Source organism: Microcebus murinus, chromosome 6, assembly GCF_040939455.1.
Source record: "Microcebus murinus isolate Inina chromosome 6, M.murinus_Inina_mat1.0, whole genome shotgun sequence".
NCBI lineage: Eukaryota > Metazoa > Chordata > Mammalia > Primates > Cheirogaleidae > Microcebus > Microcebus murinus.
The window spans coordinates 46,769,751-46,780,452 of NC_134109.1; the positions used below are offsets into that span (position 1 = coordinate 46,769,751).

Below are 10,702 nucleotides of genomic sequence, written 5' to 3' on the forward strand. Positions count from 1 at the left end.
TTATGAATAATTTTCCATTCGTATGCAAAGATGCCTGCCAGTTTGTTTACATGCACATTGGAAAAAAAAGCCAAAATTATTTGGCTTGGCATCAAAAACTGCCTCTATTTTTGTTGCCTGCAGTGCCCTGATTCAATGCATTTTAATAAGTTTTTAACAATGCATGAATTTGAGTCAGAGGAACTAGACAAAAAGCTGGGATGACACACACTTATTATAGGATGTAAAGGGATGAGACGTCATCTATTGTTTGCCATGCCAACAATTCTTAAATTAATGCCTTTTCTTCTTCAGAACCGAATTGGTCTCATTACAACTGGGTACAAGCAACTTGGCATAATTGGGTGTGTTCCTTTAAGAGGTTTTAAGTCTGATGTCATGCTTGAGTTATTCTCCAAGTTCTATCTCACCCAGATTTTATCAGCCTTCATTAGAGTCTGGGCTTTGGAAAGCTTCTTCCCTACATGACCATTAGAGGTTTGTATAATAGTTCGTCATATGGGGATATATCTTGACCCAAGCAAAGGCAAACAAAAAATACAACGTTGTTTTGTAGAAACTGGAATAATCCTCTCTTCTGCATGCTTGATCTCGTTGTTCTTTGGTATAGAACATTGAGCCAACAATTAACTTTTTATCTTAGATTCTTCATTTTTCATTATTGAATTAAACTAATATTTTATAGCATTGGAATATATTGCATTTTTTTCTTAATTGAAAAGGTAATTTGGACTCTCTCATTTAAGTCTTACTGAGTAGCCCCTATATCAGTGGCAAACCAGAATATTTAAGCTACCTGCAGTTTCTTCTTGTTGCTGGAAGTATTGTTTGAATAAGTTGCCCAAACTGGAAAACTGCCACCTGGGAGTTCATAACCAATTTCTGCGTGCTAAAGTGGAAACTGGAATCTATTCTGTAGGCATATCCTTGTTAGGTTTTGCACTGCAGATAGATGTAAAACAAATAGCTTCATATTAAATTTGGGAAAGTCCTGAGCCACTGAAGTGATACAAATATACATGCTTCAGACTGAGATGTTCAGTTGTTTAGTAATAGGAATTGGATATGTCTTTAGAAAAACTGTGTCCTTGAAGAAAAATGTCTTTTACACACACACACACACACACACACACAGACTGAATTGAATGTTGTCCCAAAGAGGTAATTATTTTTATGACTGCATAACTCAGACTTTTGTTAATATGTTGCCCATCCATTACCATAATTGTCTTTCAGTAGAAATGATGGGACATCCAACCACACTAAGTTTTCCCCTTCCTGGGGTGGATAAAAGAAAGGTGGACTTTGGACTGAGAGAAGTTTCTCTGAGCCATTTCTCTGAATGGCTGAGAGAGGTGGAGAATGAGGTTCTTGGGAGAAAGAGCATGGGATGTGCTATTTGTGGGACATTAACCAGGTGCCTGTATAAGGAGAAATGTCCTGTAGGGAACCTCTGTGAAGAGGCATGGTCTATTGCCTCTACTTAACTTTTTTTTAGCTCAGAATTTCCCAAACTTATTCAAACAAGGAACGCCTTCATTGCATAACACTTGTTAATATGCCCTAGAATACCCTTCTAAAGAACACACCATGGGAAATAGTGTTAGCCAGACTTCCTCCTGGCATGCATCAGCATCACCTGAATGGATTTTTAGAACACAAATTGCTGGCCTCATCCTCAAAGTGCTGGATTCAGTAGGTCTGGGATTGGCCTGTGGATTTGCATTTCTAAAAAGTTCCCAAGAACATGCTGATGCTGCTGTGTCCAGGAACCACACTTCAGGAATGAATCACAGACTGAAATGGTCTAGTTCTTCTTTGGTCTTTCTAGAGTAACACAAATCAAGTAAAGAAATAGTCATTGAGCTTGTACAATGAGCGGGGAATACAGGGTCTGTTGTTCCCTGGAAATGCAAAGGTACCCTGATGAAGAGGATCCCAGAGACAAGATTCAAAAATACAGTCACCCCTCACTTATAGCAAGGAAATTTTAAAAATCAGTAAAAATTTAAAAATTTAATTTAAAAATTTAATTTAAAAAATTAATTTAAAAATTTAAAAATCAGTATTATATTATCCAGCCTTCCTGATTGTTTTCACCATTTTACAATTCAATTGTGTTTTTGTATCAAGTATAAAATAATTGAGAGAAAATAGAGGTTTACTCATTAATATTAGCTCTAGTGAATTTTCTGCAGTCTTGCCACCTTAAGAGCCATTTGGGCATGCTGATTTATGTTATCACAGCAGTTCAACATCTAGTCAATTAAATCTGAAGAAACCCAGTTAATCATTAAGTGATTTGGAATGTTCACCAATAAACAACTGGTTTTGTTGATTGCTTTGGCTGAATTGATTAAATGCCTCAGAGAAACAGTAGAAACACTTCAGTTTGTATGACAGCTTTACATTTTTGCTTTCCAGTAATTATAGTCTCTGCTGAGCCAATACTTCCAAAGGAAATACTGTGCAATGTGTTGAACTGGTGTCTCATTTATAATATATTATTATCTTCATTATATTTACCTGAAATAGCTAATTAGCAAAAACAAAACTGAAGTACATTAGAATAGATCAGTTGCCTGTCCCCAGCCAAAGTTCATCCAGAGAAGTTTAAATATGCAGGCAATACTATTTCTATATCTGTGAGGCAATTTAAAAATGATATGCATTATCAGCCCACAAATTCAAATGTGCTTTACTCGAAGTTGCTTTAGGCATTGCCTCTTGGCACAGCTGCATATAGCAATGAACTTGAAGGAAATGTCAAGGTCACTTATTCTGTGTTTCAGTGACTCAGGGAACTCTCCACCCATCCATCTTATAATGTGCACTTTATAACCCCTGAACTTGTGCCACTCAGATATCCTAATGTGATGAGCACGACTGGCGTCTCATTTACATCCTGATGGCTGCCCTTCTGAATGCACCACCATTGTTTGTACTGAGGCCACAATTCCCATGGCTGCTCCTAGCCAATGACTGAGCACATTGAAGCACAAATACAGTTCCATTCCTATGAGATATAACAGTCCTGGACGTGGTTTGACTGTGCTCCCCCCTCCAAAATTCATGTTGAAACCTTATCATCAAGATGATGGTATTGGTAGATGGGGCACCGGGGAGGTGATTAGGTCATGAGGGGCTCCTCCCTCGTGATGGGTTGGGGCCCTATGAAAAGGGCTTTCAGGAGTGGGTTTGCTCTCTTCCTTCTTCCACTGTGTAAGGACATGGCAAAAAGGCCCTTACCAAATACCAGATGCCAGCACCTTAATATTAGACTTTCCAGCCTCCAGAACTGTGGAGAAATAAATTTCTGGTTTTTTCTAAATAATACAGTCTCAGATATTCTGTTATAGCTGCACAGACAAAGACTGTCCTTAAATGGGTACTTTGGCTCAAGAACTACCTGATGGGCTGGCTTCCTCAGGGATCAGACCTTTGTTCCTGTCTCTCTGCCTACTCCTGCTCTCTACACATTGATCTGCCATCAGCATGACCTCAGTCAATCTCTTGCATAGCTAATCTCGCAACTGCTTCTCAGAAGACTCAAACTAACACAATGACCATGATTTTCATACCATCACACAAAAGAGAATCAAGATAACCTGTAGTTTATGGATGAATTTTAAGGAATGGGAAAAATAACACTGAACCTAAAGTAAAAAAATAAATAATAAGGAATAAAAGAAAATCTGAAAGTTTAATAGCTTTCTTGTCAGGGTCACAAACCAGTTGATGCTTTCTAATGTTAAATCCTTTGTGCGTGACATGTCAAAAATCCAAGGTAGCACACTGTTATGATTAAAAGTCTGGCTGGTCCTGATAATGCGTCTATTCCTTTCAAAGATTGATGTAGTCATTGAAAACTGTCTTTCATATAAAAATTTATAATCTTTGATTAGTCTTGCTAGTATATTTTAAGTTCTCTCCCTTCTTCTTCCTGTTAGAAAAGCATTATGGCAACTGTGTGAATGTTATTTTAAAAATAAAAATAAAAAGTCAATGCCTAGTTTTAGCATCCAAAGATATATAAATAATCACAGTTACCATTTTAGTATGCTTTTGTCTGTTTCCTTCTATGTAGATATATATGTGTTAACACAGTTAAAATAATACTACACATACAAATTTGGTATCCTGCTTTTCTTGAGGGTATTAGAAAATTTTTTGTAGAGTACCGTTAATGGCTGTACACTATAATATTGTATAATTATCCTATTATTTACTTAACTATTCCTTTATAGTCTATATTTAGATATTAATAGCCCAAAGTGAATATTTTTACTCATAAAACTTTACTTTGCATTTTAGAATTTTTTTCTTTATATAAGTCCTTAGAAGTCTTTCCTGGCTTCCTGATAAGTTTGCAAATTGAGAAGACTCAACAGGCACTTCCCAGATCCACACAGTGTGGTAGAAGGGCATGGGCCTATGAGTCAGAAGACTCACTATGCCACTAACTACCCAGGTGCCTTAACCACTTCCGTAGGGTGCTCACCGGCCGCGAAACCTTGCCCAAAGCCGGCACTCACAGTCCGCATGATAGTTTGTGCTGTGCTTTGATGACGGATCTATTTTGCTCTTGTGTGATGAGGAAAGCTTTAAAGCACTGAAAGCTTGTTTTACTTTACAGGCAGCTTCACTTGTAATATAAATCAGAATAGGTAACATATACATTTTTTATTACGTTATTTTTAAATGTTCACAATTTTATTTTGATAAATGAAAAATTAGAAAAGTCAATTCAAAATTATAGTTTTATTTCATTCATATCATAAAGAAATAAGGCAAGTTTTTGAATATTACAATAAATTTTATTCTTTGGTATGATAAATTTCGAAGCATGAGGCTACACATAGGTCAACATTACACTGTTTACAATAGTATCTAGTACTACGCCTTTTATTATTTTTTGAGCATACATCTTCTTAATGGATTTTTCCTTTTTGTTTTATCACTATTGTAAGGTGCTGGAAAATGTCTTTCTCTAAAACGCATGAGATTTTCTGATGCAGTACAAGAGTTGTATTGCCTTGATTTGGAGTACTGTTGTAGAAGTTTTGTTATTAATGCTAAAGTCAATGCTCGGCTGTGCGCCTTCATATTACGGCTGTCAGCTAAAGTCGACGCTGGGCTGTGCGCGTTCATCTGTGGCTATCAATTATAGTTGACGCTCGTACCGAAGTGGTTAAGCAAGTCTCTTTATGACAGTGTCCATAAATGCAAAATCAGGGAGTTGAATCAGATAATCCGTATCATCCTGTCTGTGTTTAACATTCTGTGATTAACTTAGTGGATATGTCTCCATCCAATGCCATCATTTTTTTGGATACCCTCAAGGGCTGTATAGACACAAAGAGTGCCACTGGCAGTGGATCTAGGATATTACTATGCTTTAGGCCCTAAAGAACAATCAACATTATATTGGAATATGGTTGGTTCTGTGATTCTCCATGTCATATAACTTACTGTGTGTTTTTAAATTACTTTTGGCTCCTAAGTATTATGAAGTTTATTAGAATCATGTGAACCTGCCTACTGAACCTTCTAATATTAACTCAAAGCAAATAACTGTGTTCCCTGCATTTACATCTGGCTTGATCTTCATAGGAATGACTTAGACTAAGTGTTTCTCCATGCATGTCCTTGTGCTAGGAACTGAATTGCAAAGACATTATTTTTGATGTCGAAGAATTTCCAACCAAAGCTCCTCAACACTTTGAGGAGAGGCTTAAAGGACAAAGAGGCATGTGAACAACCAGTCTGAATCTCAGTACCTGCCAAGGGCTGCCTCTCATGGGAGGTCAGGAAAGGAGGGCTTTGAGGAAATCCGAATTTAGAGAGGCTGGAGTTGGTGCGATTTTGTGCTCCTCAGAAGATATGTGGAGGAAATGGGGTTCAGAAGCTGTTCAAATGAAGTAGCAAGGCTTGGGGTTTGTCAGAATATTTCAAGATCTAGGACCTAAACAGGTAAAGATTTCTTTCTGATACAGGGGGAAACAGGGCCGTCTAATGTTTTACAGAATGAAAAAGAGTCAGCCACAGAATAAATAAGAATGACAATAACTTAGGAAAGGCACATTTTAGCAAATGGCAGTGCAGACATTTAATGGGATTTAGTGTGGAGAATTAAAGCTAAGCACTTATATGTGCTAAAACACATGAAAAAATGCAATTACCACCATTTGCACTAGGCTTCTAATTAGGTCCCCTTATTGCTTTTAATAACCACTCTTTATAAAATAAAGTAGTTCTGGCTATTTGCTCACACATATTGTAAGCTTTGCCTGGCTTTGCCATCAAGGACTCCATGAGGACTTTGGGAAAATATCTTACAGGAAAAATACTGCCTCTCCTCTAAATGGATTTGGGATAGAGAGGGTGAGTGTAGAGTTTTGATAATGTTAATATTAATCATTTAATGCTGGGCTAGGATATGTTTTCTGAATAAGGATATTTTTGTAGAATAACCAATGCCCAGCATACCATGCTATCTGGTCTTGAATTTTAATACTTTAAAAGTCTAACCCAGAAGAGCCTTAGTTTGGGATCCTCTGAAAGCAAAACCTAGAAAAGGACTGGGGTATGGTAGTTTAATTAGAAGAGGACCCCAAGGAACATGAGTGAGGTTGCTGAGAGACACAGAAAAGGTGAAAGGCCGATATAAAGTGACTTGTTAGTGCTGTGGGCATCAGAGACTCAGTCCCACCACAGATCCTTAAAGGAACCATGGAGAATGTGCCTCAGCATGTTCCACTGAGGACAGAGAGGCTGGGGAATTTATTCATTAACTTCTGTTCCTCATTCATTGAAGTTCATGCCTGCATCATATATATGTAGATGAGGAGATTTATTATTGGAATTGGCTCACATAATTACGGAGGCTGAAAAGTCCCACAATCTGCTGTCTGTAAGCTGGAGAACCAGGAAAGCTGGTGGTGTAATTCAGTCCAAATCTGAAGGCCTGAGAACCAGCAGTTCTGATGTTCAAGGGCAGGAGAAGATGCCTCAGGTCAAGGAGAGACCGAGAGAATTCACCCTTCCTTGGCATTTTTGTTCTATCTGGGCCCTTAGGGGGCTGGATGATGCCCACCCGCATTGGTCAGGTAAATCTTCTTACTCAGTCTACTGATTCAAATGCCAATCTCTTCTGGAAATACTCTCACAGACACACCTAGAAATAATGTCTTTCTAGCTATCTGGCTGTCCCTTAGCCCAGTCAAGTTGACACATAACATTAACTATCACAACCCCCTAAGGCATTAACCTCCCCATACTTCCAGATTTCATCTATGCAGGGTGAGCAAATTTTGGAGAGCATCCTAAGGCAAAAAGGCAGACAGATGCTCTGGTGCATGTGAGAGGTGGGGCATTGGCCATTCACAGGGACTGTCCACTGACAAGTTGCAGTGTGCCATCCTGGGGTCTGTGCTGGAATCAGATGGGGTAAGGGGGCATGGACCTAGGCCTACAGAGGACAGCCACCATTGACATCAGTGAAGCCAGTGCCTCCCTCACTAGTGCATTCCTTATTATCTTAGTAAAGGGGCTGAATTATCTTCTGGACCTTCCTTAGGAACATAGGTATTTGTTAGATTCTCTGGTGTCATATAACAAATGAATTCTAATGTGCCCTTCTGACTCTTTTCTCCATGTGTTACCTCATTTATTGTAACTTATCATATCTAAGCACCAAAGAACCTGGCCGGAAATGTATTAATTGTCCTTGCCAGGGAGTTAAATCCTGATTCATCGGAAGGTGCTCCTAGGCCAATAAATGCTCCCCTATAGAACTTTACATTCCACTTCTCTCGGTCCAACACTGTCAAGACCCAGTCCCATGTGTGTTCTCAGGTTCTTATCAGTACATATTAGTGAGACCCTGCAGTTCTTTCAGAAGAAAGCTGTCTGTTCCTGCAGCAGGGACTGCTCAGGCTATGCTTAGAGCTGATCCTAATTATTAATCCAGTGGTAATGAGATAAGGTAGAGGTTGATCTGGAAAAGGACAAGTATCATCTTACATCTCAGTTCTCTGTGTCATTCACTGGCAGAGATGGGCTACTCTTCTCTAGCAAGGTGGAAGACAATGCTGCTTCTAACTCAGGCGAATATAGGGCTTGTGGCTCTGTGCATGGGAGGTTGTGTGCAGAGAGGAGAAGCATTCACAGCATTAAAAGACTGTGAATCTAGGATCTTTTTCACTATAGGGAAGTCCTTGTTCTCTCACCACCCAGCAAACCTCAGGTGGTAGCAGCAGAAAGTTGTCCAAGAAAAGCAGCAACAGCACCTTTCTAGGGAGTTGTATACACTGGGCTTAATCTAGGATGTTTGCTTTACATGTAACCTGAAAAGAAATAGCTTCTAGCTGGCTTCAACTATGTGTTAAGATGAGGTAAGTGTTAGGATAGGCTAATTGCTATAACAAGCAGCCCAAAATCTCAATGGCCTACATCCATAAAAAAAAGATTACTTCATATTCACATCATAATCTAATCAATCCAACAGGGGACTCTGTTCCATATGGCAACGCCACGGCTCAGGTTTCTTCCTGTGGTTTCTCAGTTTCCTAGGGCCTTGCAGTCCTTTCCCTGAATCCTCTGCCTCCATCCAGCCAAAAGAGTGGGGAGATGAGGAGGGGAAGAGAGAAAGGGAGAGGGAGGGAGGGAGAGAGAGAGAGAGAGAATTTGAATAAGGGAATGTGAAAGACCACTGGGAGGTTTTCCTGGTGACCTGCTTGAATTCTATCTGCATTCTTTTATCCAGAATAATCACGTCATCCCACTTAGACATAGGAGGCTGGCAAAATTAGTCTTCCTGTGAGCCCAGGAAGAGGATGAAGGAGTTAGGTAAACACAGAGCCTTGCACCTGCTACAAGCTGTACTCTGTTTACAAATCATACTAAATGATGTCTATCAGAGAGAAGATCATCACTGACATAACCCTAGAAACTCAATTCTTTACACATTTCTAATTTTGGTTAAGAAATTACTTAAATTGACACTCTCTTTACTTTTCTTAGATGGCTGAATAGTACTTACTTTCTGGGTATTCCACCCTAATCTCCATCAAATTTCTGCTCAAATGCCACTTCTCATTGAAGTTTATCCTGAGCATCCCATTTAAAATCCCAAGCCCATTCATCTCATTCTAGCTCTGCCCTATTTTTTCCCAAGATACATATAATCTTACATAATTTTTTATGTTTCATGTAATGTCTTCCCTCATTGAAGAATAGACATCATGAGGGAAGAGGCTTCTGTTTGACTGGCTCACTGAGATATCTCAAAACCTAGAACTGTGCCTGGCATATGGTAGGCATTCATTCATCATATGCATATGATGAATGAATAAACAAAGAAAGCCACAGGCACTCATCAAGAAAGAATGCAGAAAGAGATATTTATACACCCATGTCCATAGCAATATTATTCACGGAAGGCAGAAGTAGAAATAACCCAAATGTTCATTGGTGGATGAATGAATAAACAAAATATGACATATACATACAATGGAATATTATCCGGCCTTAAAAACGAAGGAAATCTTGTCACATACTACAACATAGCTAGAACTTGAAGACATTATACTAAGTAAAATAAATTATTTAATTTATAAATAATTAAATAAATCAGTCACAAAAAGACAAAGACTGTATGATTCCACTTAATATGAAGTATCCAAAGTAGTCAGATACATAGGAGCAGAAAGTAGTACGGTGATTGCCAGGGGCTAGGGGGAGGGGAAAAAGAGAGTTGTTTAGTAGATATAGAGTTTCAGTTTTGCAAAATGGAAAAATTCTGGAGCTCTGTTTCACAACAATGTGAATACACTTAACACTACTGAACATTACACTTAAAAAATGGTTAAGATGATAAAATTCATGTCATGTGTGTTTTATCACAATAAAAAATGGAAAGAAATTCAGACACGTGCTGTAACATGTATGAACCTTGAAGACATTATGCTAAGTGAAATAAGCCAGTCATAAAACAACTATTCTGTCTGAGTCCTCTTATATGAGGTACGTAGGGTGGTCAATTCATAGAGACAGAAGGAGAATGTTGGTTGTCAGGGATTGGAGGGAGGTGAGAATTGAGACTTATTGTTTGATGGGTATAGAGTTTCAGTCGGGGAAGATGAAAAAGTTATGGAGATTGATGGTGGTGATGGTTGCAAAAAAATGTGAATGTATTTAATGCCACTGAGCTGTATATTTTTAAATGGTTAAGATGGTAAATGTTGTGTTACATATATTTTACCATAATAAAAAAAAAAAGAAAAATCCAGAAAGGAGACAAGCAATTTCTTGCGGACATAAAAAATATTCCACTCACATATGAAGACCCCTTCTTTCAATCATCGACGGGATGATAAAGCAAGGTGGATTTCACCCAAGTTTGTAGCCCACAGCAGCCCTGAACAGGCTCCCTTCCTGGGGAGTCTTTTCTTCTGGGACAGGAAGTGAGAATACAGGAGAATAAATTGAATTTTTATGCTATTGCATCTTTTCAAACCCTACTGGCTATGTATTTGGTATCATTTACTAAATGCCTGTGAGGAACTGGGTGATCTATAAGCCACAGCCACTCCTACCAGATAGGTCTTATTATTCTCTTTTTTCACTGATTAGTAACCTGAGACCGAGACCCAAAAAAGTAGAATCACTTCCTGAGACCTTAAAGCTATTAAGGGGATAG

General features: G+C 38.6%; 1 long non-coding RNA gene across 1 annotated transcript in view; it reads right to left on the reverse strand.

Moving 5' to 3' along the window:
- The window catches only part of LOC142871380 (uncharacterized), a 47,724-nt gene extending 37,279 nt beyond the window's left edge, over positions 1–10,445 (reverse strand). Inside the window, exon 1 of the long non-coding RNA XR_012919629.1 lies at positions 10,340–10,445. This is a non-coding gene — a long non-coding RNA (uncharacterized LOC142871380). The remainder of the gene's footprint in view (positions 1–10,339) is intronic.
- Between the last annotated feature and the right edge of the window lie 257 nt (positions 10,446–10,702).